The sequence below is a fragment of the Cetorhinus maximus genome, chromosome 19 (assembly GCF_964194155.1).
Source record: "Cetorhinus maximus chromosome 19, sCetMax3.hap1.1, whole genome shotgun sequence".
Lineage (NCBI taxonomy): Eukaryota > Metazoa > Chordata > Chondrichthyes > Lamniformes > Cetorhinidae > Cetorhinus > Cetorhinus maximus.
Genome location: NC_135897.1, coordinates 96,896,128 through 96,921,769, shown reverse-complemented (window position 1 = coordinate 96,921,769; position 25,642 = coordinate 96,896,128). Strand labels below are relative to the sequence as shown.

General features: G+C 45.8%; 2 protein-coding genes across 8 annotated transcripts in view; one reads left to right on the top strand and one right to left on the bottom strand.

Moving 5' to 3' along the window:
• lpp (LIM domain containing preferred translocation partner in lipoma) overlaps nt 1–25,642 on the top strand; it is a 467,959-nt gene that overhangs the window by 65,767 nt on the left and 376,550 nt on the right. The window contains exon 1 of one of the 6 annotated variants that reach the window (XR_013579647.1): nt 4,030–4,084. The exons of the other annotated variants lie outside the window; for them this stretch is intronic. The gene's annotated coding sequence lies outside the window, so the exon portion shown is untranslated. Of the gene's footprint in view, nt 1–4,029; nt 4,085–25,642 lie in introns of those variants that run through there. 6 annotated transcript variants of the gene reach the window in all.
• The window catches only part of LOC144694055 (B-cell lymphoma 6 protein homolog), a 396,731-nt gene that overhangs the window by 212,796 nt on the left and 158,293 nt on the right, over nt 1–25,642 (bottom strand). The window lies entirely within an intron of this gene.

The following is a 25,642-nucleotide window of genomic DNA, read 5'->3' as shown; positions in this document are numbered from 1 at the left end:
CTGATTTCTGAAGAGACCAATCCATGAGAGGCAGGATCAGCCATGAGTGCCACATGTGACGTGGTTATTAGGTGGGGTTGATTTTGGGTTGGTGCCTGTTGCCAAGCCGCTCTAGCCACTAGTCGTCATGGTGGTGCACCCAGGCCCACAGGTGATGTTACCATCTCCCTCTGTTTTCAGCCAGCGTCTCCCAGGCAAGAAAATCACTGTTTAGGGCCTTAATATCATGTCTGGAAGCATCCTACTGGACTTCTGGCTCCAGCTACCTCGTCTTACAATAAATCCTTGGGACCACCTTCCATCCAGTGAACGTGCCCGAGCCAGTGAAGCCAACTCTGTTTGATGAGTGCTAGCAAACGAGGGAGATTTGCCTTTGAGAGGACTGTTGCGTTTGTGATTTCCTCCTTAAGACACTCTTTAGAAACTTTCTTTGACCAGGCGTTAAGTCATCTGATCTAATATCTCCTTATGGTGATCAGTGTTAAACTTTGTTTTATAATGTACCTGTGAAGAGTCTTAGGACATTTTTATTATGTTATAGGTGCTATATAAATGTAGGTTGTTGTTGTTGTTGACTTAATGATGGTGATGTTCTTTCCTGGTCCATCTGACCCTCTGAGGCTGGTGGATAATTTTGTATGTGAGATGATGAGTGGGGGGTTAGCAGAGTCTTCTCGGTTTGCTTGACCTGCCTTGTTCCTAAAGCTTTCCAGAAATTGGCTACAATATGACTGGTGTGAGCCTGGAGAAGCCAGAGGCAAATCCTCAGCTTTGTTTCCAAGTGGTCAGCAGCTGAGGCCACATTGAACACAGCGGTTCAGTAAATTACACAGAGAGGCTCTAGTCTGCTTGCCTTAAGGTGGAGGTCAGGATTCAAATTCCGCAGGGAGTGATGGTTTAGTCTTTGCCGTAAAGATAAGCAGTCATACAAGCATAGAGGTCTACAGCACAGAAAAAGGCCCTTCAGCCCATTGAGTCTGCGCCTGTCAAACAAGTACCTAACTATTCTAATCCCATTTTCCAGCACTAGGCCCATAGCCTTGTATGCCATGACATCACAAGTGCACATCCAAATACTTCTTAAATGTTATGAGGGTTTCTGCCTCTACCACCCTTTCAGGCAGTGAGTTCCAGATTCCCACCACCCTCTGGGTGAAAAAATTCTTCCTCACATCCCCTCTAAACCTCCTGCCACTTACCTTAAATCTATGCCCCCTGGTTATTGATCCCTCCACCAAGGGGAAAAGTTCCTTCCTGTCTACCCTATCTATGCCCCTCATAATTTTATACATCTCAATCATATCCCCCCTCAATCTCCTCTGCTCCAGGGAAAATAATCCCAGTCTATCCAATCTCTCCTCATAACTAAAACTCTCCAGCCCAGGCAACATCCTGGTGAATCTCCTCTGCACTCTCTCTAGTGCAATCATATCCTTCCTATAATGTGGATTCCAGAACTGCATGCAATACTCTAGCTGTGGCCTAACCAGCATTTTATATAGTTCCAGCATAACCTCCCTGCTCTTATATTCTATGCCTCGGCTAATAAAGGCAAGTATCCCATATGCCTTCTTAACCACCTTATCTACCTGTCCCGCCACATTAAGGGACCGGTGGACATGCACACCAAGGTCCCTCTGATCCTCGGTATTTCCCAGGGTCCTATCATTCATCATGCCTTGTTTGTCCTGCCCAAGTGCATCACCTCACACTTACCTAGATTAAATTCTATTTGCCACTGATCAGCCCATCTGACCAGCCCATCTATATCCTCGTGTAACCTAAGGCTATCCTCCTCACTGTTTACCACCCCACCAATTTTTGTGTCATCCGCGAACTTATTGATCAACCCTCCTACATTCAAGTCTAAATTGTTTATATATACCACAGACAGCAAGGGACCCAACACTGATTCCTGTGGAACCCCACTGGACACAGGCATCCAGTCACAAAACCACCCCGCAACCATTACCCTCTGCTTCCTGCCACTCAGCCAATTCTGGATCCAATTTGCCAAATTGCCTTGGATCTCAAGGGCTCTTACCTTCGTTATCAGTCTCCCATGCGGGTCCTTATCAAAAGCCTTGCTGAAGTCCAAGTAGACTACGTCAAATGCATTGCCCTCATCTACACACCTGGTCACCTCTTCGAAAAATTCAATCAAATTGGTGATTCCCCCAGTGATATTACTCAGTTTCTCCAGCATTTCCATAAAATATTATGATGTAGGGCTCCTGTTGTTGGCTGCACGTGATACAAAGGTTTAGGAATACCTCTAGTTCCAGATTTTGGTTTAATGGGCCTGAGTCTTGCTGCACATGGGCACAGACTGCTTCAGTCCACTGTTGGAGGGTCAGTACTAGAAACGCGCTGTACTATCAGAGGTGCCAACTTTCAAATGAGACTTTAAATTGAAGTGCTGTCTGCCCCATCTGTTGGATAGAAAGCACCCCTAGTGAAGAAGAGCAAAGGAGTTCCCCTGATCAATATTTATCCATTCACTAAAACCTCAAATCGAGATCTGGTCATATTTCACGCTGCTGTTTGTGGGGGATTGCTGTGCACTGATTTGCTTACTGCAGTAGATCCAGGTGAATCACTGATCCAGGACGGGTGTTTACTGGAAGTCGATCCTTGGGATCACTGATCCAGAATGGGTTTTTAAAGCAGCAGGTCCTCAGGAATTACTGCACCAGACCAGGTGTTTACTGAGAGTAGATTCCCAGGATCACAAATCCGGAGCGGGAGTTTACTGCAGCAGATCCTGGGGGATCACTGATCCAGAGCAGGTGTTTACTGCAGCAGATCCTGGGGGATCACTGATCCAGAGCAGGTGATTACTGGGAGTGGATCCTGAATCAATTTTACTTGATCTCCTATTTTACAGTGTTGGTTGCTGACCTACTTTACAAACTTGCGAAAAGAGGAGGGATGGAACTTGGGAGGGTTTTGGCACAGTTTCTTTGAGTTCATTCTGTGCCCTCGCTCTCTAATGACTATAAAAACAGGTGTTTGTTTAATTGCTTCATTTAGGTTCCAACCCGTAGTTCGGTAAACAAAAGAGAGATTGTCTCTGAACCATATTGAGAAATATACTTTAGGCTTTGAGTATGGATGTTTCTGGGTCTTTAGTTCGGGTGAGCCAGTAACAGGAGTATTCTCTCTTCGGACTGATTTAAACAGCAATGTGCACTCATGTTTGGCTCTCTCTTACTCCTGGAGAAGCCTGATATTGTAGAACCTTACAGCTTCTACTGAGTGTGAAGAGCAGTGCGCTGTGCAGGTCGGTGAGGGACTGACTGGCTTTGCAGAGAATCCTCCAGACTGCCGGGTTGGTGCAACCTGTTCTTCTGACAAATCTACGGAGAGCACCAAGAGGGAATGAAAGGAATGCTGGTATTCAGAACGCAGGGAATATTTCCTGTTTGTCTCAGACACTGGGGCCTGCTGATTGTGTACAGAGGCTGGGATGGTTACACTTGCAGGCTCACCAGCAGCAGACCTTTCATATACTTGCCTCTTCACTTGCCCAGACTGCCTCATCATTGAGGAAAATATTCAGCACAAAACATTTCCGAGAAGAAGAATGAACCTGACAGGAAATGCTGGCAACTCGCAGCATTTATAAAGGGAGTTATTGATCTTTCAGGCAGACTTCATCGGAAACTCCGAATATTAAGCTTATAAGGAAGAATAGAATGAGGGAAGGGAACACAGAAAAAGAAAAGGAAAAAAGATAAAGAACATGCACATGAGAAACATATACTCCTCTCCGTTAGAATCAAAGAATGACACAGAACAGGCAGTGGCCATTCAGCCCATTGTGCCTGTGCCAGCTCTTTGAAGAGCTCAGTCACATTTCCCTGCTCTTCCCACACAGCCCTGCAAGTTTTCCCTGTATTTATCCAATTCTGTTCTGAAAGTTCCTATTGAATCTGCTTCCACCGCCCTTTCAGGCAGCACCTTCCAGATCACAACAACTTTTCTTATTTATATTTATTTTTCCTTCCTCTTTCCTTTCTCAAGTCTGTTTTTGCTTGGTGATTATTTACTCCACCCATCAGATTTCCATTGTGCACTGCAGGTATTTGAAGTTTTAAAAAATTTTTAATAAACACGTTGGCTTTCAAAGGCTCAGTTCTAAGTTGAATTTTGTCCACTATTCCAATATCCTGGATGTACACAGAGACAGACTTATTGCGATTATACAGTGACTTATCTCATTTCAGGAACATCATAAGCTGCTTCTCCCAAGTCACTTTTTGAAATGGAGCCGCTTATTTTGTAAGCAACCTAGCAGCCAATTTGTGCACAGCGAGATCCCACAAAGAGCAGGGACACAGCATCACTAATCTATTGTGGCGGTGTTGTTTTGCGGGCTGATGCTTTTGATTCTTCCATTAGTGCCATATGGGTGTCAACCTGAGCAGGCCGTCAGAGTATTTATGTCTTCTGGTTCCCAGAAATCTGAAATAATCACACTTTAAGACACAAATATTGCAGTTGACATTGAGTGTATTTCTCCATATGCTGCGGCATGATACATTGTTAGTTCGGTGCTCAGACTGTAGAGCAGTCGCGAGTAATGTGGCATTCTGGATACTAATGTATGCACAAAACAATATAGTTCCTAACTGTTGTCAACTAAAATAACAATATAACACAGGCCTCCATTTAATGTCTCATTTGAAAGATAACCACTTCCAAAAATGCAGCATCACTCTCCCCTGCCGAGTGTCAGCCTAGATTATGTGCTAAAATTCTGGAGCATGCATCTCTGTCTACTTCTCTACTTAAATAGTTTGTGTGCGTGTTTGCATCACCCTCTTTCTTTGTCTGTCTCTCCATCTCTCTCTGTCTCAACAGTATCTGCTAGTCACTCCCTCAGTACTGGAATAAGTTGACTTGTGATATCAACATAATTATCGGTTTAATTGTGTAAATGATGTATTCTGAACCAATTAGAAAGGATCTTGCAACCATCCCTCCCGCCAGCGGGTGGACTAGGTACATGGGCGGGTGGGAGGGAATCCAGTTTAACGTTAAATGTGAAGTAAATGTCTTTACAGCCTCAGAGGTTTTATGTACTGTATTTGGTTTCGAGTGAGAGAGGTGCGAAACAAGTGAAGGGGAGAGTGTAGCCTGAGTTATGCAACCACATGTGGTACTGAATTGTGAAATATTCCTCCTGCTCTCAAATATCCCAAAATGATTTATAGCCAATGAGCTTGTTTTGAAGTGTAGTTTACTGTTGTAATTAGCAAACTTGGCAGCCAGTTTGTGTGCAACAAACTCCCTTAAAAAACAATGTGAGAATGACCAGATAAATATTGACCAGGGTATTGGAGAAAATTCCCCTACTTTTCTTTGGAATAGTGACATGAGAGGTCAGACGGGGCTTCAGTTTAATTTCTTAGCCAAAAGATGGCGTATTCGACAATGCAGCACTCCCTCAGTACTGCCCCTCTGACAGTGCAGCACTCCCTCAGTACTGCCCCTCTGACAGTGCAGTACTCCCTCAGTACTGCCCCTCTGACAGTGCAGCACTCCCTCAGTACTGACCCTCCGACAGTGCAGCACTCCCTCAGTACTGACCCTCTGACAGTGCAGCACTCCTTCAGTACTGCCCCTCTGACAGTGCAGCTCTCCTTCAGTACTGACCATCTGACAGTGCAGCACTCCTTCAGTACTGCCCCTCTGTCAGTGCAGCTCTCCTTCAGTACTGCCCCTCTGTCAGTGCAGCTCTCCTTCAGTACTGACCATCTGACAGTGCAGCACTCCCTCAGTACTGACCCTCCAACAGTGCAGCACTCCCTCAGTATTGCCCCTGCTCCGGCAGTGCAGCACTCCCTCAGTGCTGACCCTCTGACAGTGCAGCACTCCCTCAGTACTGACCCTCTGACAGTGCGGCACTCCCTCAGTACTGACCCTCTGACAGTGCAGCACTCCCTCAGTACTGCCCCTCTGACAGTGCAGCACTCCCTCAGTGCTGACCCTCCGACAGTGCAGCACTCCCTCAGTACTGCCCCTTTCCGACAGTGCAGCACTCCTTCAGTACTGACCATCTGACAGTGCAGCACTCCCTCAGCAGGGAGTGCCGCACTATTGGAGTGTCAGTACTGAGGGACTGACGCACTGTCAGAGAATCAGTACTGAAGGAGCGCCGCACTGTCGGAGCAGGGGCAGTACTGAGGGAGTGCCGCACTGTCGGAGGGGCAGTACTGAGGGAGTGCCGCACTGTCGGAGAGTCAGTTCTGAGGGAGTGCTTCGTTGTCAGAGGGGTCATACTAAGGGAGCGCTGCACAGTTGGAGGAGTAGTATTGAGGGAGTGCTAAACTATCAGAGGGGCAGGACTGAGAGAGTGCAACAATGTCACAAGAATGAAGAGAGGCGATATAAAGTAAATGATTGATTGAATTTTAAATGGGGCGCAGCTACAAAGAAACCCGTGGAGTGTACGCATGTTAATCTGTGAAGGTGGCAGAGTAAGTTGAGAAGGCTGTTAAACTGACATTTTGCATCTTTGAATAAGAGCAAAAAGCGCTAGAAATTCTCTCCAGTTCAGGCAGTATCTGTGGAGAGAAACAGAGTTAACATTGAGATCGTTGAGTCTAAATCAGAACCATATTGTAACTGTTCTGATGAAAAGTCATAGACCTGAAACGCTAACGTCACTGAAATTCCAGTGACCAAGTGCATCCTGGAAATTATTACTCTGTGTATTCAAGGTCTGTGTAGGGAAAGTGTGAACCTTTTGCCCCATCTCATGTTGGGAGCAGACGAAGTTTGACCTGGGGACTGAGGGGTGGGCAGTCCTCCTGTGCTATCTCAGGAGGAACTTTCATAGCTTCAGAGGGGCTGCTGGAGAGATTCAGACTCCTGCCTGTAGCTCAAAGTCTATCCCACTTAAAGGGAAGGAATCTGGCTGTGTGAATGAAATTTGAATGTTTGAGTGAGAATGTGGGGCTGTGAGTGAGCCTAGGCTCGGGGTGTGTTTGGGAGTGACTGAAGCTCATTATCCTGCACTCAGGGCCCCTGGAAGGTGGGGACTGTAATCTACAGCGGTAAAAAAAGTCAACTATTTATTTGAGGAGGTGTGCCGCAGGTGATATGTGACAGATGAGGAGAGAGGGTCAGAGAGTTCGGTAGGGGTGTGTCTCTCCGGGGCTGCTGACTGGCTCCTACATTGAGAATACCTGCTGATCAAGCAGCCCAACAAATTGTGGGGTAACATTGCCGGTGCAGTTCCAATTCCCTCATTCTCATGAATCACCTCTAGGAACGTTGACTGCTTGGTGCTTTTGCCTGATATTTAAAATGAAGTTTGTTTTCTGGTGGCCTCTTGCAGTTTGCAGATTGTGAGTGACAGGAATGGATATGCAACCTCAGCTCTTGTTACTGTATCCTCCAAATCCATGTTATCACCAAGCTCCTGGCAATGCATGAGAAACTCAAGAGGCTGCAATCAGAGTAATGAGGCTGCATCTTTTCAAAGTTGTTGGATCTGCACCATGTAGAGCCGACTGTATTAGCTTGGGGCAGGATCTATTGTACAGTCACTCCCATAACTCAAGGTTTAAATATTTGTACAGAGTATCTATGCTTCAGAAACAGTGGTTAGTTGTTGACATGGTTTCTGCTCTGTTTACCAGCCAATCATAAAAATCTCTCCCTTCTCTCTGTTCTGTTCCTCCCCCCTCTTCTTTCTCTCTCCTCCATTCTTTGCTCCCCCTTTCCTCTTCCTCCTCTCCCCTCATACCTCCCTTTCCCCCTCCTCTTTATTCTCCCCTTCTCCATTTCCCTTCTATCCCCTCTCCCCTCTCTCTCCCCCCACCCCACTGCATACCCTCTCCTGATGGTTTTCTGGCTTTAGTTGAATCTCTGGGAGACGTTGAGCAGAGGTGTGGAGCTCCTCCGACAGGGACAATGTGATATTGCAATACTCTGCATGACCAATACTGATGTTAGTGACTGAATTTGGTGAGCAGAATTGCTGCTGTGCACTCTGCCCATCTACATTCTGTCCCTTTGCACATTGTACTCTGCTTGGAATGTATTGCACAGAGAGACTGGGCCACCCTGCTCTCACACAATAATAATCTGCTATTTTGTATATATCTAATCTTTCGGACTCACTGTACTCAAATATTTGCTTGCAAACCAGTCATTTAATGATGACACAGCCACTATATAAAAAGTGCAGGAAATCTCAAATTGAAGAAGCACAACAATTTCATGCTTCAAATTCATCCAAAGCCTGCAAAACTGATGTGGAGGGAAACACAGCATAGTGTGAAATAGAGAAAGAAGTGAGCTAATGTTAGAAAAGGACCTGGAAGGCTACATTCAGCTGTAACACTTGCATTTTTTTAATTCTTTAATGAGATGTGAGTGTTGCTGACTAAGCCAGCATTTGTTGCCCATCCCTAATTGTCTTTAAACTGAGTGGCTTGCTAGACCATTTCAGAGGGCAGTTAGGAGTCAGACACATCGCTGTGGGTCTTGAGCCACATGTAGGCCAGACCAGGCATGGACAGCAGATTTCCTTCCCTAAAGAACATTAGTGAACCAGTCAATTATAGTTTCATGGTCACCATTACTGAGACTAGCTTTCAATTCCAGATTTTGTTAGTTAAATTTAAACTCCACCAGTTGTTCATGATGTGATTTGAACCTATGTTCCCAGAGCATTAGCCTGGGCCTTTGGATTGTTAGTCCAGTGACTTTACCATTCCATGACCATCTCGCTGTCTAGTCTTGATTTGTGAGACTTGATAGTAAGTCATGCTGCACATCGCCTGGTGCACATGAACTCACACTAGTGAGACTCACTCTGGAGCATAGACACTGGCTGAGGCTACTGTGCCAGGGGTACTCAGGGCAGTGTAGCAGCACCCTAGAGGTGATTAACTTAGGACTCACAGCAGACTGGAATGGAACCTGAGCTGTGACTGATCTGTGTGAGACTGGAGGTGATTTCCCCCCTTTGTCCTTGATTTATTGCCCATCCCTAATTTCCCTCCAAGGTGGTGACGCATCTACTCCTTGAATTGCTTCAGGTTGTGTGTTGAAGGTGCTCTGATGGTGCTGTTCAGGAGGGAGTGGATTGATGTAGTGTTGGTACCAATTTGAAGTCACATTCAGGTCTAGAACAGGCGCAGGAGGGCAGCAGGATTCCTCCACTAAAGGACATTAGTGAACCAGTTGAGTTTTTACAATGATCCAACAGCTTCATGGTCACTTTTACTGAGACCAGTTTTTTAACCCCAGATTCTGTTTTACAACTGAATTCAGATTCTCAAACAGTGACAATGGGATTTGAAATGACCTCGCTGGATTATTAGTCCAGGAGAAGCAGTAATCTATACCATCCCAATTATCCAGCTCCTTTTCATGGATAGCCTTCAGAGCAGTCTGCTGTTCTCCAAAGTGATGAATTGTTTGAACTGGTTCAGGGTGGTGTTTACTGAAATGAATTAGTCCACATGTGTGTTTACATACATGGAGCATGTCTACAGCAGGTGAATCAAATCACTGAATCAAAGATGTGAGCAGAGGTATTTAAGTGGTACACACATGTGGGAGGAACATTTTGCACTGAATGTATTTCCTCAGCCTTTCCTTCTTCAAAAGTAGTTGGATACCCCATCTCATGACAAAGGCTTGCAATTCTATAGTGCTTTTCACAATCGCAGGACACACTGAAAGGCTCTACAGCTAATGATTAACCTTCCTGTCATAATGTTGGGTGTCTAAACTGGGCAGGGTGAGTCAGGAATCTGCTTCAGGATTTATTTACTATCCTGAAACCACTTTTATTTTGGGATTTGATCCATAGGCTTTACAGATCGCTGTCAGCAATCTTTTCAACTGGACAATTAATCTCAAAATAGCAATTTTTATGAAAACTAAATTTCTGAGACCTGCTCAGGGCTGTTAAAAAGATTCTGTTCTTAAATTTTCACCTATTGCCCTGCCCCAGTGAAATGGGAGCAGGTGGTGGGTAGTGGTAATGTCACTGGACTAGTAATCTAGAGGCCCAGGTAAATGCTCTGGGGACAATGCTTCAAGTCCCATTCTGGCAGCTGGTGGAATTTAAATTCTAATGAAAAATCCAGAATTAAAAGTTAGTCCCAGTAATAGTGACCATGAAACTATCATTGATTGTTGTAAAAACCCATCTGGTTCACCAGTGCCCTTCAGGGAAGGAAATTTATCCTCCTTACCTGGTGCGGCTCCAGAAGTTATCAGCCATGATTGAATGGCGGAGCAGACTCGATGGGCCAAATGGCCTAATTTCTGCTCCTATGTCTTATGGTCTTATTATGGTCTTATTTCCTCTTTCCATGGCTACTGTACCTTGCTGTGTTGCCTCTTCTCCACCTGTTAACCTGGAATGTCAGCTGGTCATTGTTCCATGGTTAACATTATGGTTCTTGCTCCTCTCTGGCATTCACAAACTCTCCCCTTCCCCCATCTTTCCTTTAGCACAGAGAGACATAGACCAATGGAGACTGTTCCTGCTGCTGCCTGAGACTGAACCAGTCTGTTTGCAACCTATGAAACTATTTGAACTTGTCACCACATATCCACCATTACCAAGACCACCTAATTCCACCTCTGTAACATCAATTATACCTGCCCTCCCTCAGCTCACCTGCTGCTGAAACTCTTGCCCATGTCTTTGTTACCTCGAGAGTTAACTCTTCCAATGCACTCCTGGCTGGTCTACCATGTTTGCCCTCTGGAAACTTGAGGTCATCTGAAACTGCTGCCTGGGTCTTAACATGTAGCAAGTCCTGTTCTCCTATCACTCCTGTGCTTGCTTGACTCCCAGTTAAACAATGCCTTATCACTGAAATCTCATCCTTGTTTTCACATCCATGTCCTTGTCTCTGCCTAACTCTGTAATCTCCTCCAGCCCTCCAACATACCTGCACTTTTCCAATTCTGGCTTCTTCAGCATTCCCCCATAGTCCCCACTCTACCATTGTTGGACATGCCTTCAGCTGCCTAACATCTGGAATTTCTTCTCTAAACCTCTCCCCATCTCTGACCTCCTTGAAATCTCTCCTTAAAACTTAACTCCTGGACCAAATCTGTCCTAATATCTCCTTGTGTGTCTCAGTGTCAAATTCTGTTTGGTAATACTTCCGTGAAGCACCTTGAAGTGGCTTATCTTGTTAAAGGTGCTATTTAAATGCAACTTCTTGTAGCATCAGACAGCTTGGCATGGACCTGCGCCCTTATCCTGTTTCTTGATGTGACATTAGGCTGTGTATCTACATATCCACTGATGTGACCAGCTGTTGAGAGCCCCAACAGCAATCCCTCTTGTCACCTCAGACTCTAGTTTCGCACTGCCTTTGACTGGACTCCAGTTGGATAAGAACAGCAGGGTTGTACAGAATTGTGCCTGAGTAAAACAGAGTCAACAGTTTAATGTCCTAGCTAGAATTACGTGTCCATTCTTGTCTCCAGCTAAATGAGAGTGCTAATATCCCAGTTTCACAGAACACTCAGAGTTCTGGTTTCCTTTGTCCCCAACCATTGGAGACTTTAATTCCTGTTTACACATTAACCAAGATCCATAAAGGTTTTACAATGTGTTTACAATGCAGAAACAGCCCATTCAGCCCAACTGCTCCATTGCTGGTGTTTATGCTTCACATGAGTTTCTCTAACCCGTCTTCATCTCATCCTTCTGTTCCTTTCTTCTTCAAGTGTTCCGCTCGCCTCCTCTTAAATGTATCTATACTATTCACCTGACACTCCCCGTGGTAGCGAGTTCCATATTCTCACCACTCCTTGGGTAGAGAGGTTCCTGCTCAGACTTATTAATACATATATTAATTACTTATCAATACATATTTTTATGGTGCTTCGTTCTGGTCTCCCTAAGTGAAAACATTTTCTCTCTACATTTACCCCATCAAATCCTTTCATAATCTTAAAGACCTCTAACAGGCCACCTCGAATCTTCTCTTATCTAGAGACAACCTGTTCGCTCATTCTAGTTGTACCTATCATTCTAGTAAATCTTTTTTTGTAACTTTGGCAATGCCTTTGTATTTTCGGATTGTGGAGTTATTGCAAACGTGGTCTAACCACCTGCTGTGTGTAAGTTTAACACAAACTGGACATAAATTCTCTGCTTTTCAATTCAGGTTAATTTAAGGTTTTATTTTAGTCGCTGGATTTTAGCATGGGAATGCAGTAAGAGGCAACTTCGACTGATTCATCAACTTTGCCTCATAGATAGGGAGCGATATTTCTCCCCCCTCCCCCAGGACACAGCCCCCGTTCATCTCGAATGAGATGTAATATTTAATCCTACGGGTTGGTTTTGTAACTTTGCACCTTTTAAGATCAGATGAGATCAGTATATGAAAGCGGGACACGTACACACAAGCCCCTGGGTTTGAAACCTGTTGTGTAAGTTTGTTAATTTAGCCCAACGGCTGCAGTGGATTCTCCGTTTTACTGTGCACCTCCCTGGAAAATGTCACCTAAACAATGCAGTCCCTCCTGATGAGAAAGTGTCGTGCGTTTCATTTATAAACGGCTGTTAAATGAAAACTGCCCCCCCCTCCCAAAAAAAAAGGTCACACTGAACAGACGCCAATTGATGATCAATCTCTAATCTCCAAGGAGCGATTTTTTTTTGTATGAATAAATCTCAAACCGCTACAAACATTCCTTAAAGTGTTGTACCCAGGATGTGTGTGGAGTAATGGGCTGGAGGGTCATTGCACAGACACTGAAATGTGCAGCATGGCCATTGAGGATAACTGGAGGGGCGACGACACTCGAGCTGATATTTATTTTGGTGCTGGACGTCTTTCTGTTTGTCCATCCCCCTGACTAAAGTTTACAGCAACCAGATCCCTGCCTGAGGCTAATCAGTCCTTGGTTTCTGATGTTCTTTACGTGTCGAACAGCAAGTGAACTCAGTGTGAAGGATCCAGTTACGTTGCTCTCTGCGTCACTGATTAATTAAAAGGTGTTCCTCCCGCCTGTTATTGGGATCTTGCTGTGCTTGTAAAAGCTCCTATGTTTCCTCAGCTACTGCACGTTAAAATTTGGAACTCGCTCCCACAAGGAGTGGTTGCAGTGAATAGCGCGGATGCATTGAAAGGGAAGGCGCACAGGCTTTTTTATTATTTCACAGGATGTGGGTGTCTCTGGCTGGGCCAGCATTTATTGCCCATCCCTAGTTGCCCTTGAGAAGATGGTGTTGAGCTGCCTTTTTGAACTGCTGCAGTCCCTGTGGTGCAGGTACACCCTATAAGGAGGAGGAAGGGGATGTCTGACATGAAGTTGGGTGCGGCAGGCTTGTGTGCAGTGCAAACACCAGAATAAACCAGTTGGACTGAATGACTGCTTGTCGCTTTAGTATCTGTTTAAATATTATGTAAGGTCATTTATTTTGTAAAGTGCTGTGCTATTTCTTTGGAGAGATATGAGAAAGTTCTGCAGTTTCTGTTTAGTTGAGGACAGCAATCTTGAAAGGTCTGCAAAATCCACTCACCCCATTGCCCCCAGAATAGTATACCTCATCTGATACCATACATTGTACACAGCAAATGCTGCAGCATACATCACATACTGTACAATATGAATCATTCATCTCCAGTGGACCAGTGATCCGGTGATGTGAGTTCAAATGTCACTGCAGCAGCTAGGGAATTTAAATTCACTAAATTAAAATGAGAACAAATAAAAAGTAGAATCATAAATGGTGATCGATAAGCTATTGGATTGTTATAAAAAAACCAACTAGTTCATTAATGTCCTTTAGGAAAGGAAATCTGCTGTCCTCACCCGGTCTGGCATGTCCTTTGAAGACAAAATCCCGCCTTCACATTGAGGATACCCTCCGGCATGTTCTGTGGCATTACCACCGTGAAAAATGGGATAGGTTTGGAACAGAAATAAAAATACCTGGAAAAGCTCAGCAGGTCTGGCAGCATCTGCGGACAGAAACACAGTTAACGTTTCGAGTCCGAATGACTCTTCAACAGAACTAAGTAAAAATAGAAAAGAGGTGAAATATAAGCTGGATTAAGGGGGATGGAGGGGGTGGGACAAGTAGAGCTGGATAGAAGGTCAGTGATAGGTGGAGATTGCCAAAAGATGTCATAGGCAAAAAGGACAAAGAGGTGTTGACAGTGGTGATATTAGCTAAGAAACGTGCTAATAGGTGACATTAAGGGGAGAAAGCAGGATGAGCAAGGTACAGATAGCCCTAGTGGAGGTGTGGTGTAGGGATCGAAATAGGCTAAAAGGTAGAGATAAAACAATGGATGGAAATACATTTAAAAATAATGGAAATAGGTGGGAAAAGAAAAATCTATATAAATTATTGGAAAAAAGGGGGATCAGAAAGGGGGTGGGGATGGAGGAGAGAGTTCAAGATCTAAAATTGTTGAACTCAATATTCAGTCCGGAAGCTGTAAAGTGCCTAGTCGGAAGATGAGGTGCTGTTCCTCCAGTTTGCGTTGAGCTTCACTGGATCAATGCAGCAAGCCAAGGATGGACATGTGGGCATGAGAGCAGGGTGTTGAAATGGCAAGCGACAGGGAGGTCTGGGTAATGCTTGCAGACAGACCGAAGGCATTCTGCAAAGCGGTAACCCAGTCTGCGTTTGGTCTCTCCAATGTAGAGGAAACCGCATTGGGAGCAGCGAATGCAGTGGACTAAATTGCGGGAAGTGCAAGTGAAATGCTGCTTCACTTGAAAGGAGTGTTTGGGCCCTTGGACGGTGAGGAGAGGGGAAGTAAAGGGGCAGGTGTTGCACCTTCTGCGGTTGCATGGGAAAGTGCCGTGGGAGGGGGTTTAGGTGTAGGGGGTGATGGAGGAGTGGACCAGGGTGTCCCAGAGGGAACGAACCCTCGGAATGCCACCGGGAGATGGGGTGAAGGGAAGATGTGTTTGGTGGTGGCATCATGCTGGAGTTGGCGGAAATGGTGGAGGATGATCCTTTGAATGTGGAGGCTGGTGGGGTGATAAGAGAGAACAAGGGGGACCCAATCATGGTTCTGGGAGGGAGAGGAAGGTGTGATGGTAGATGCGAGGGAGATGGGCCAGACACGGTTGAGGGCCCTGTCAACCACCGTGGGTGGAAAACCTCGGTTAAGGAAGAAGGAGGACATGTCGGAGGAACTGTTTTGAAAGTGGCATCATCAGAACAGATGCGACGGAGGCGAAAGAACTGAGAGAATGGGATGGAGTCCTTACAGGAAGCGGGGTGTGAGGAGCTGTACCTTGACTACAGCTCCTCACACCCCGCTTCCTGTAAGGACTCCATCCCATTCTCTCAGTTCCTTCGCCTCCATCGCATCTGTTCTGATGATGCCACTTTCAAAACAGTTCCTCCGACATGTCTTCCTTCTTCCTTAACCGAGGTTTTCCACCCACGGTGGTTGACAGGGCCCTCAACCATGTCTGGCCCATCTCCCATGCATCCGCCCTCACATCTTCCTCTCCCTCCCAGAACCATGATAGGTCCCCCTTGTCCTCACTTATCACCCCACCAGCCTCCGCATTCAAAGGATCATCCTCCGCCATTTCCCCCAACTCCAGCACGATGCCACCACCAAACACATCTTCCCTTCACACCCCCAGCGGCATTCCACAGGGATCGTTCCCTCCGGGACACCCTGGTCCACTCCTCCATCACCCCCTACACCTCAACCCCCCACCACGGCACTTTCCCATGCAACCGCAGAAGGTGCAACACCTGCCCCTTTACTTCCCCCCTCCTCACTGTCCAAGGGCCCGAACACTCCTTTCAAGTGAAGCAGCATTTCATTTGCACTTCCCGCAATTTAGTCTACTGCATTCGCTGCTCCCAATGCGGTTTCCTCTACATTGGAGAGACCAAACGCAGACTGGGTGACCGCTTTGCAGAACGCCTTCGGTCTGTCCGCAAGCATGACCCAGACCTCCCTGTCGCTTGCCATTTCAACACCCCACCCTGCTCTCATGCCCACATGTCTGTCCTTGGCTTGCTGCATTGTTCCAGTGAAGCTCAACGCAAACTGGAGGAACAGCACCTCATCTTCCGACTAGGCACTTTACAGCCTTCCGGACTGAATATTGATTTCAACAATTTTAGATCATGAACTCTCTCCTCCATTCCCACCCCCTTTCCGATCCCCCTTTTTTCCAATAGTTTATATAGATTTTTCTTTTCCCACCTATTTCCATTATTTTTAAATGTATTTCCATCCATTGTTTTATCTCTACCTTTTAGCCTATTTCGATCCCTTCCCCCCACCCCACCCCCATTTGGGCTATCTGTACCTTGCTCGTCCTGCTTTCTACCCTTAATGTCACCTATTAGCACATTCCTTAGATAATATCACTACCATCAACACCTCTTTGTCCCTTTGTCTATGACATCTTTTGGCAATCTCCACCTATCGCTGGCCCTCTATCCAGCTCTACTTGGCCCAGCCCCCCTTAAACCAGCTTATATTTCACCTCTCTTCTATTTTTCCTTATTTCTGTTGAAGAGTCATACGGACTCGAAACGTTAACTGTGTTCCTCTCCGCAGATGCTGCCAGACCCGCTGAGTTTTTCCAGGTATTTTTATTTTTGTTTTGGATTTCCAGCATCTGCAGTTTTTTGCTTTTATCTTAAGTTTGGAACAGGCCTAGCAACTCAAAACTTTGCATCCATAAGGCATTATGGGCCATCAGCAGCAGCAGAATTCTACTCGAGCACTAATTAGTGTCCTCTATAGGTTCAGCATAACCTCCCTGCTCTTGTGTCCTATCCCTATCTTGTACCCCATTAATAAAGCCTAGGATACTGTATGCAAACTTGTTGCTGGCTGTACCCTTCTGTCAGAAAGAGGGAGTGTTGAAAAAGGGGGCAGAGGATAGGTTGGGTTGGGGTTGTACTCGAGCACAATCTGTAACCTCGTGGCCTGGCATATCCCCCACTCAAACATTACCGTCAATTCAGGGATCAACCCTGGTTCAATGATGAGTGCAGGAGGGTATGCCAGGAGCAGCACCAGGCACACCTGTCAACCTGGTGAAGCTACAACATAGGACTGGTTGGATGCCAAACAGCTAAAGCAGCATGCGATAGACTGAGCTTAATGATCCCACAACCAAGGGATCAGATCTAAGCTCTGCAGTCCTGGCACATCCACTCATGAATGGTGCTGGACAATTAAACAACTCACTGGAGGAGAAGCTCCACAGATCTCCCCATCCTCAATGATGGGGGAGCCCAGCACATCAGTGAAAAGACAAAGGCTGAAGCATTCGTAACAATCTCCAGCCAGAAGTGCCAAGTGGATTATCCTCCTCCAGAGGTCCCCGGCATCACAGATGCCAGTCTTCAGCCAATTTGATTCACTTCCACGTGACATCAAGAAACGGCTGAAGGCACTGGATACTGCAAAGGCTATGGGCCCTGACAATATTCAGCAATAGTACTGAAGACTTCTGCTCCAGAACTGCCGCACCCCTAGCCAAGCTGTTTCCAGTACAGCTACAACACTGGCATCTACCCAGCTATGTGGAAAATTGCCCAGGTATGTCCTGTACACAAACCGCAGGACAAATCCAACTTGACCAATTACTGACCCATCAGTCTACTTTGTTGTCGACAGTGCTATCAAGCAACACTTAGCAATAACCTGCTCACTGATGCCAAGTTTCGGTTTTGCCATGGCTGCTGAGCCCTTGACCTCATTACTGCCTTGGTCCAAACATGGACAAAAGAGCTAAACTCAAGTGGTCAGCTGAGAGTGACTGCCCTCGATATCAAGGCAGCATCTGACTGAATGTGGCATCAAGAAGCCCAGCAAAACTGGAGTCGATGGGAATCAGGCGGAAAACTCTCCACTGGTTGGAATCATACCCAGCACAAAGGAAGATGGTTATAGGTTGATCATCTCAGTCTCAGGACATCATTGCAGGAGTTCCTCAGGGTAGTGTCCTAGGCCCAACCATCTTCAGCTGCTTCATCAATGACCTTCCTTCCATCCTAAGGTCAGAAGTGGGGATGTTCGCTGATGATTGCACAATGTTCAGCACCATTCGCGACGACTCAGATACAGAAGCAGTCCATGTCCAAATACAGCAAGACCTGGACAACAATCGGCTTGGGCTGATAAGTAGCAATTGACATTTGTGCCACACAAGAGCCAGGCAATGACCATCTCCAACAAGGGAGAATCTAACCATTGCTGCTTGACATTCAATGGTGTTACCATCACTGAATCCCCCACTATCAACATCCTGGGGGTTACCATTGGCCAGAAACTGAACTGGACTAGCTATATAAATACTATGGATACATGAGCAGGTCAGAGGCTAGGAATTGTGCAACAAGCAACTCACTTCCTGACTCCCCAAAGCCTGTCCACCATCTACAAGACTTAAGTCAGGAGTGTGATGGAATACTCTCCACTTGCCTGGATGAGTGCAGCTCCAACAACACTCAAGAAACTCGACACCATCCAGGACAAAGCAGCCCACTTGATTGGCACCCCATCCACACACATTCACTCCCTCCACCACCGACGCACAGTAGCAGCAGTGTGTACCATCTACAAGATGCACGGCAGGAATTCACCAAGGCTCCTTTGACAGCACCTTCCAAACCCACGACCACTACCACCTAGCAGGACAAGGGCAGCAGATAGATGGGAACACCACCACCTGGAAGTTCCCCTCCAAGTCACTCACCATCCTGACTTGGAAATATATCACTGTTCCTTCATTGCCTTAGAAGGCTGTGGAGGCCAGGTCATTGAGTGTATTTAAGACTGAGATAGATAGGTTCTTGATTGTTAAGGGGATCAAAGGTTATGGGGAGAAGGTGGGAGAATGGGGTTGAGAAACTTATCAGCCATGATTGAATGGCAGAGTAGACTCAATGGGCCGAATAGCCTAATAGAGTGGCCTATGTCTTATGGTCTGTTGCTGGGTCAAAATCCTGGAACTCTCCCCATAACAGCACTGTGGGTGTACCTACACCACATGGACTGCAGCGGTTCAAGTAGGCAACTCACCACCACCTTCTCAAGGGCAACTAGGGATGGGCAATAAATGCTGGCCCAGCCAGCAATGCCCACATCCCCTAAATGAATGAAAAGTCATCCATGTGATGCATGTCATGGTGCTGGAACCTGAGAAATTCAGTTCGTGGAGTAAATATTTCCTTGTGCTTGCTGTGCACCCGGCTGAGTATCAACTTTGTGCATTTGGATATTTAGCAAAAGTTAATAATGAAAGCTCATCGCCCTGCCTGAGTTGCTCGCTCAATCCTGTTAGCCAAAACCACAGGAGGTTACAACCAAATGAACGAGATGGCAGTCTTTAGGGAGGAAGTGGCAGCGAAATAAATATCACTGTAAAGAGGAGCACTGACCCGGGGAGGCAGTAATCTGATCATATCCAGGGAAAGGGGAGAGGGGACCACACAATCTCCTGCAGCACCTTTCAGATTCCACTCATGCTCCAAGTTCTGTTCCTTTTGGTTTTGATTGTTTTCTCCTCCTTGTATTGAAGTTGCTGTCACTGTTCGGGCAATTATTGCACCCAATGTGCATCAGTTTCCACTGGCGCAGGAGGGTCTCCTTTACCCGGCGCTTGTGGAGGCTGCTAGATTGCAAATTCCTGGAATGTATTCTATGAATTGTTGGAAGAGTTTATTTTTTCCCCTTGTAAGATTCAGACTTCAGTGTCCTGTCACTGTTTGCTGTGGGGGTAGAGGAGAGGACCAGGGTCTGCTGGAGGCTAGACCACTTCATCTGCCTCATGGTCTCTGCAATGTTCCCCCCCCACCCCCCCAGTAATGCGTCTGCTCAATAACAACAACAAACACCAACAGTCACTTCAGCGGATGGTTGTCTTGTTGCGGAGGTGGATGTTTCACTGTCAGATTCCGTCTGTTGGCTCAACCAGGAATTGGCGAACTTCCAAATGAGGGTTAACCGAGTTCAGATGCCGACGGGATTGAACTCAATGCCCTGTCGCTGGGAGTTGAGCAACAGGCTCCTGTGGGCAGGGTTGGGTTGGGCTGCCTCCCAGAGCCCACATTCTTGTGGAAAGTTGAAGAATACAGATTAATATTTGTGCTGTGACAGCCGGGCGAGAAATTCTTTGCTAATGAACACATGGAATTTTCCCCATTGAGAGAGAGAGAACGTTTTGCACTGTTCCCCACTGGGAGCAGGAAGGGGAGGATCTGTGCACTGTGTTTATCTATCTCTACTCTCGCTCCCTCCCTATCAGGGGCTGCTTGAACATTCACTTGACACATCTGACGGTGAAAATTAAACTCGTTGCGGTTTTACTTGGTGGCAATTGACGCTTCCGTCTGTCTGGCACTTGTGATGGCGAAGCGGGAGCTTCTGGATGATGTGTTAGTGTGGACAGGGAGCCTGCTCCATCTTCCCATTCACTCTGTGCTGCAATTGGGACCTGCTCCTGCTGCACACTCACTCTCTATGAAGCCACAGGTCCGACATTGTGATGGGTTCTTGGCTCCCGCCTTCTCGCCCTCACCTGGGGAGATTGGAACTGTTTGGTTCGTCAGATATTAGAGGATTAAATGTTGAGTTAGCTGGGCCTTTGTTCTCTGTCGGTTCTGAATGCAATGTTCACATAGACAACATTAAAACAAACAATACTTTCACAAGGTGCCACAGTCAGTGGGAGTGTAAAATGCTTGTAACTGAAACATGATGCCATGACTTACCACACTTGCCTGTGGTAATACAATCCATTGTGCTGAATGGCTGTAGTGTGTTACATGATTTATACAGAATGACCAATAAACTAGTACCATGAGGCTAATTAGTGTCAGGTGAATTTAGGGAATCCAATCATTCCTGGAACCTACTGATCGGGATCACTGCTGTCTTGCTATCAGGAGAGCATAAGAATATGGCCATTTGTTGTACTCAGTGCCTCTATGTTCCCAAAATATCGATCCTGCATGATCAATTAGTACTCAAATATAAAACCAGGTTATACAATGATTTTCTGACAACAATTCAGCTTTCTCACCAAATGCCAGTGGTTTTACCTTTGGCTTCTATCTACAAGATACCACGCTTTAAGAATCTGGTACTTTATAAATATACTCTGACCATCAGAATGAGTTCTTGCTAATATTATCGTACACCATATCACGTGGCTGGGGTAAATTTCTTTTCCGAGATTGGTTCAATGCCAAGGACCCTTAAACTCATTTGGTCCGAATTATTGCAGCTCCCTGCTTGTCCATTACAGCGCTCCTTAAATCTGTCCAGAGCCCCGGCATCGACTCATTTCAGCTATAGATCCCCTCTGTAAAGAAATACCTCCCGCCACCTGTCTTAAACATGCTGTTTGGACAGATGCCAGATAAGTTTAAAGCTCCAGCGTCAACAGCTTTGGTGGCTCACAGTTTCTCAACATCAGTCACTCAAGGCCCTTGAGGAATAAGCTGGCAATCTTGACTGATTTGATGGTCAGAACTGTGCTGACTTCACTGGTCAAGATGTTTATCTGACTGTGCATCTGACTGAGGTAAATGTTCTGGTCTAAGTAGTTGTAGTCATTCTTGGTTTTTAACTGTGCTTCAATTCCACCCTTGTTGGGTGGAGATTCAGGCCTCTATTATTAACTATATTTGGAATATGAGTGATGTGAGCTTGGCCACATTTATCACCCCGCCCTAGTTCCTTTGAAAGCGTTGCAGTCATGGTGCAGGACTAGTGTCAGGTGTAGGCCGGACTGGGTAAGGGTGGCAGGTTTCTGTTCCTGAAGGGCATTGACAAATGAGTTGGGTTTTCATAGCAATCAATAACTTGTATTTATACAGTGTCTAGAATGCAGTAAACTGTCCAAAGGCAACTCACAGGAGTGTAGGCAGATATAAAGGAGGTATTTGGAGAAGTGATCGAAACCATGCTCAAAGAACATGTTATGGAGCAACTTAAAGGGGCTAGCGAGATTGAGGGGGAAATGGTGATGTAGTGGTAATGTCACTGGATGAATACTGTAGTGGCCCAGGCTAATGCACTGCAGACCTGGGTTCAAATGCTACCACGACTGGTGGTGGAATTTGAATGCAAATAATTTTTAAAAATCTGGAATTGAGTGCTAATCGCAGTAATGGTGACCATGAAACCATCTAGTGAAAACACATCTGTTTCATTAATGTCCCTTAGGGGGGGAAATCTTCGGCCCTTACCATGTCTGGCTTGCATGTGACTCCAGACCCACAGCAAGCTTGTTGACTCTTAACTGCCCTCAAGGGCAATTTAGGGATGAGTGACAAATGCTGGCCTTGGCAGTGTCACTCACATCAAATTAATGATTAATAAAAAAATCAAAACTAAGGTTGTCCACAGCTGAAAACACGGTTCTTAAGGGTCATGTATCAACTCATAAATTTCCAAGTGTGGTAAATTTGATTTTTCATTTTGACATAAACAAGTTAAGTCAAAAGAGAGGGCGCAGAGGAGATTTTCCAGAGTTAGACTAGGAATAGGGGACTACAGTTATGCAGGTTGGGATTGTTCTCCTTGGAGCAGAGAAGATTAAGAAGGAAATTTAATAGATGCATTCAAATTATATGAGGTTTTGATAGGGTAAATGAGGAGGAATGTGTTTCACTGGCAAGTGGTCTGTAACCAGAGGATCAAAGCAAAATACTCCGGAATGTTGGAAATCTGAAATAAAAACAGAAAATGCTGGAAAAGCTCAGCAGGTGTGGCAGCATCTATGGAGGGAGCTCTGAAGAAGAGTCATAAGGACTCGAAACTTTAACTCTGTTACCCTCCCCGCAGATACTGCCAGACCTGGGTTTTCCCAGCATTTTCTGTTTTTGTTTCTGTAAACAGAGGACACTGAGTTAAGGTTAGTGGCAAAAAGGGAAGATCATGATATTTTTTACACAGTGAGTTGTTGTGATCTGCAATGTGCTGTCAGAAAGGGCGGTGGAAGCAGATTCAATAATAATTATCAAAACAGAATTGGCAAAATACTTGGAAATTCTTTCAAGGTCAGCAATTTTTTCCATTCCCCAATTGCCTTTGAGAAGGTGGTGGTGAGCTGCCTTCTTGAACCGCTGCAGTCCATGTGGTGTAGGTACACCCACAGTGCTGTTAGGGTGGGAGTTCCAGGATTTTGAGCAGTGGTTTCTGGTCAATGATAACCTCCCCAGGATGTGGACAGTGGGGGATTCAGTGATGTTAATGCCATTGAATGTCAAGGGGAGATAGTTGGATTCTTTCTTGTTGGAGATGGTCATTGCCTGGCACTTGAGCGGTGCGAATGTTACTTGTCACTTATCAGCCCAAGCCTGAAAGTTGTCCAGGTCTTGCTGCCTATGGACACGGACTGCTCCAGTGTCTGAGAAGTCGTGAATGGGGTTGAACATTGTACAATCATCAGTGAACATCCCCACTTCTGATTATGATGGAGGGAATGTCATTGATGAAGCAGCTGAAGATGGTTGGGCCTAGGACACTACCCTGAGGAACTCCAGCAGTGATGTCCTGGGACTGAGATGATTCAATTCCAACAATTGCAACCATCTTCCTTTGTGCTAGGTATAACTCCTACAAGTGGAGCTTTTTCCCCCAATTCCCATTCGTTCAAGTTTTGCTAAGGCTCCTTGATGCCACACTTGGACAAATATTGCCTTGATGTCAATAGCAGTGACTCTTACCTCACCTCTTGAGTTCAGTTTTTTGTCAATGTTTGAATCAAGGCTGTAATGAAGCCATGAACGGAACCCAAACTAAATGTCAGTGAGCAGGTTATTGCTGTGTAAGTGCCACTGATAGTACTGTTGATGACTCCTCCCATCACTTTACTGATGATCGAGAGTAGACTGATGGGGTGGTAATTGGCTGAGTTGGATTTGCCCTGCTTTTTGTGTACAGGACATACCTGGGCAATTTTCCACATAGCCAGGTAGATGCCAGTGTTGTAGCTGTACTGGAACAGCTTGGCTAGGGGTGCGGCAAGTTCTGGAGCACAAGTCTTCAGTATTATTGCGGGAACGTTGTCAGGGCCCATAGCCTTTGTGTATCCAGTGCCTTCAGCCATTTCTTGATATCATGGGAAGTGAATTGAATTGGTTGAAGACTGGCATCTGTGATGCTGGGGACCTCTGGAGAAGGCCGCCGAGATAGATCATCCACTCGGCACTTCTGGCTGAAGATTGTTGAAAATTCTTCAGCCTTATCTTTTGCACTGCGTTCCTCCATCATTGAGGATGAGGATATTTGTGGAGCCTCCTGCTCCAGTGAGTTGTTTAATTGTCCACCACCATTCACGACTAGATGTGGCAGGACTGTAGAGCTTAGATCTGATCTGTTAGTTGTGGGATCGCTTAACTCTGTCTATCACTTGCTGCTTCCACTGTTTGGCATGCAAGTAGTCCTGTGTTATAGCTTCACCAGGTTGACAGCTCATTATTAGGTATGCCTGGTGCAGCTCCTGGCATGCCCTCCTGCACTCTTCATTGAACCAGGGTTGACCTCCCGGCGTGATGGTAATGGTAGAGTGAGGGATATGCTGAGCTTTGAGGTTACAGGTTATGATTGAGTACAATTCTGCTGCTGCTGCTGATGGCCCACAGCGCCTCATGAATGCCCAGTTTTGAGTTGCTAGATCTGTTTGAAATCTATCCCGTTTAGCACGGTGGTAGTGCCACACAACACGAAGGAGGGTATCCTCGGGCTTTAAAAAGGCTTTGCGTTGGTCACTCCTAAGAATACTGCCATAGACAGATGCACCCACAACAGGTAGATTGGTGAGGATGAAGTCTGGCTGGTTTTTCCCTCTTGTTGGTTCCCTTACCACCTGCCGCAGACCCAGTCTAGCAGCTATGTCCTTCAGGACTCAGCTAGCTTGGTCATTTGTGGTACTACAGGGTCACTTTTGGCAAAGGACATTGAGAGTTTCCAACCAGACTACATTCTGTGCCTTTGCCACCCTCAGTGCTTCATCCATGTGGTGTTGAACATGGAGGAGCACTGATTCATCAGCTGAAGCATGGGGTGCGGAGCATAGTAGGTGATAATTAGCCAGAGGTTTCCTTGCCTTTTATGGCACAGCGGATGGTAAATGCTGAGCTGCTCAAATCCCAGAGGGAAACTTGAAACTGCTGCCATAAATGTTTTACAATTTGTATTTTTATTTTGAGAGGCATACCATGAATTCAGTTGTAATAAGTCCACCGAATCTTCGTGGTGTTTTACAAAACTAAATTAAGCATTTATTAATTTAAAAAAATGATTTTAAGCACATACATAGGTCTACAAATCACTGCTATGATAACTTCTAAATCCCCTAATTAACTGAGCTCCCAGTTACACCTCCATTAGGGCAACAGTAAAACAACATAGATTTCAACAGAGTCAGGCAAAGCACATAATACCCTGGACAGGGAGATTCATAATGAATTCTCTCAGCTTTGGTTCCTGTATACAGCAGCTTGGCCCATAGCCTTCAATGTTATGATGTGCCAAGTGCTCATCCAGGTACTTTTTAAAGGATGTGAGGCAACCTGCCTCCACCACCCTTTCAGGCAGCACATTCCAGACCATCACCACCCTCTGGGTAAAAGGGTTTTCCCCCACATTCCCCCTAAACCTCCTGTCCCTCA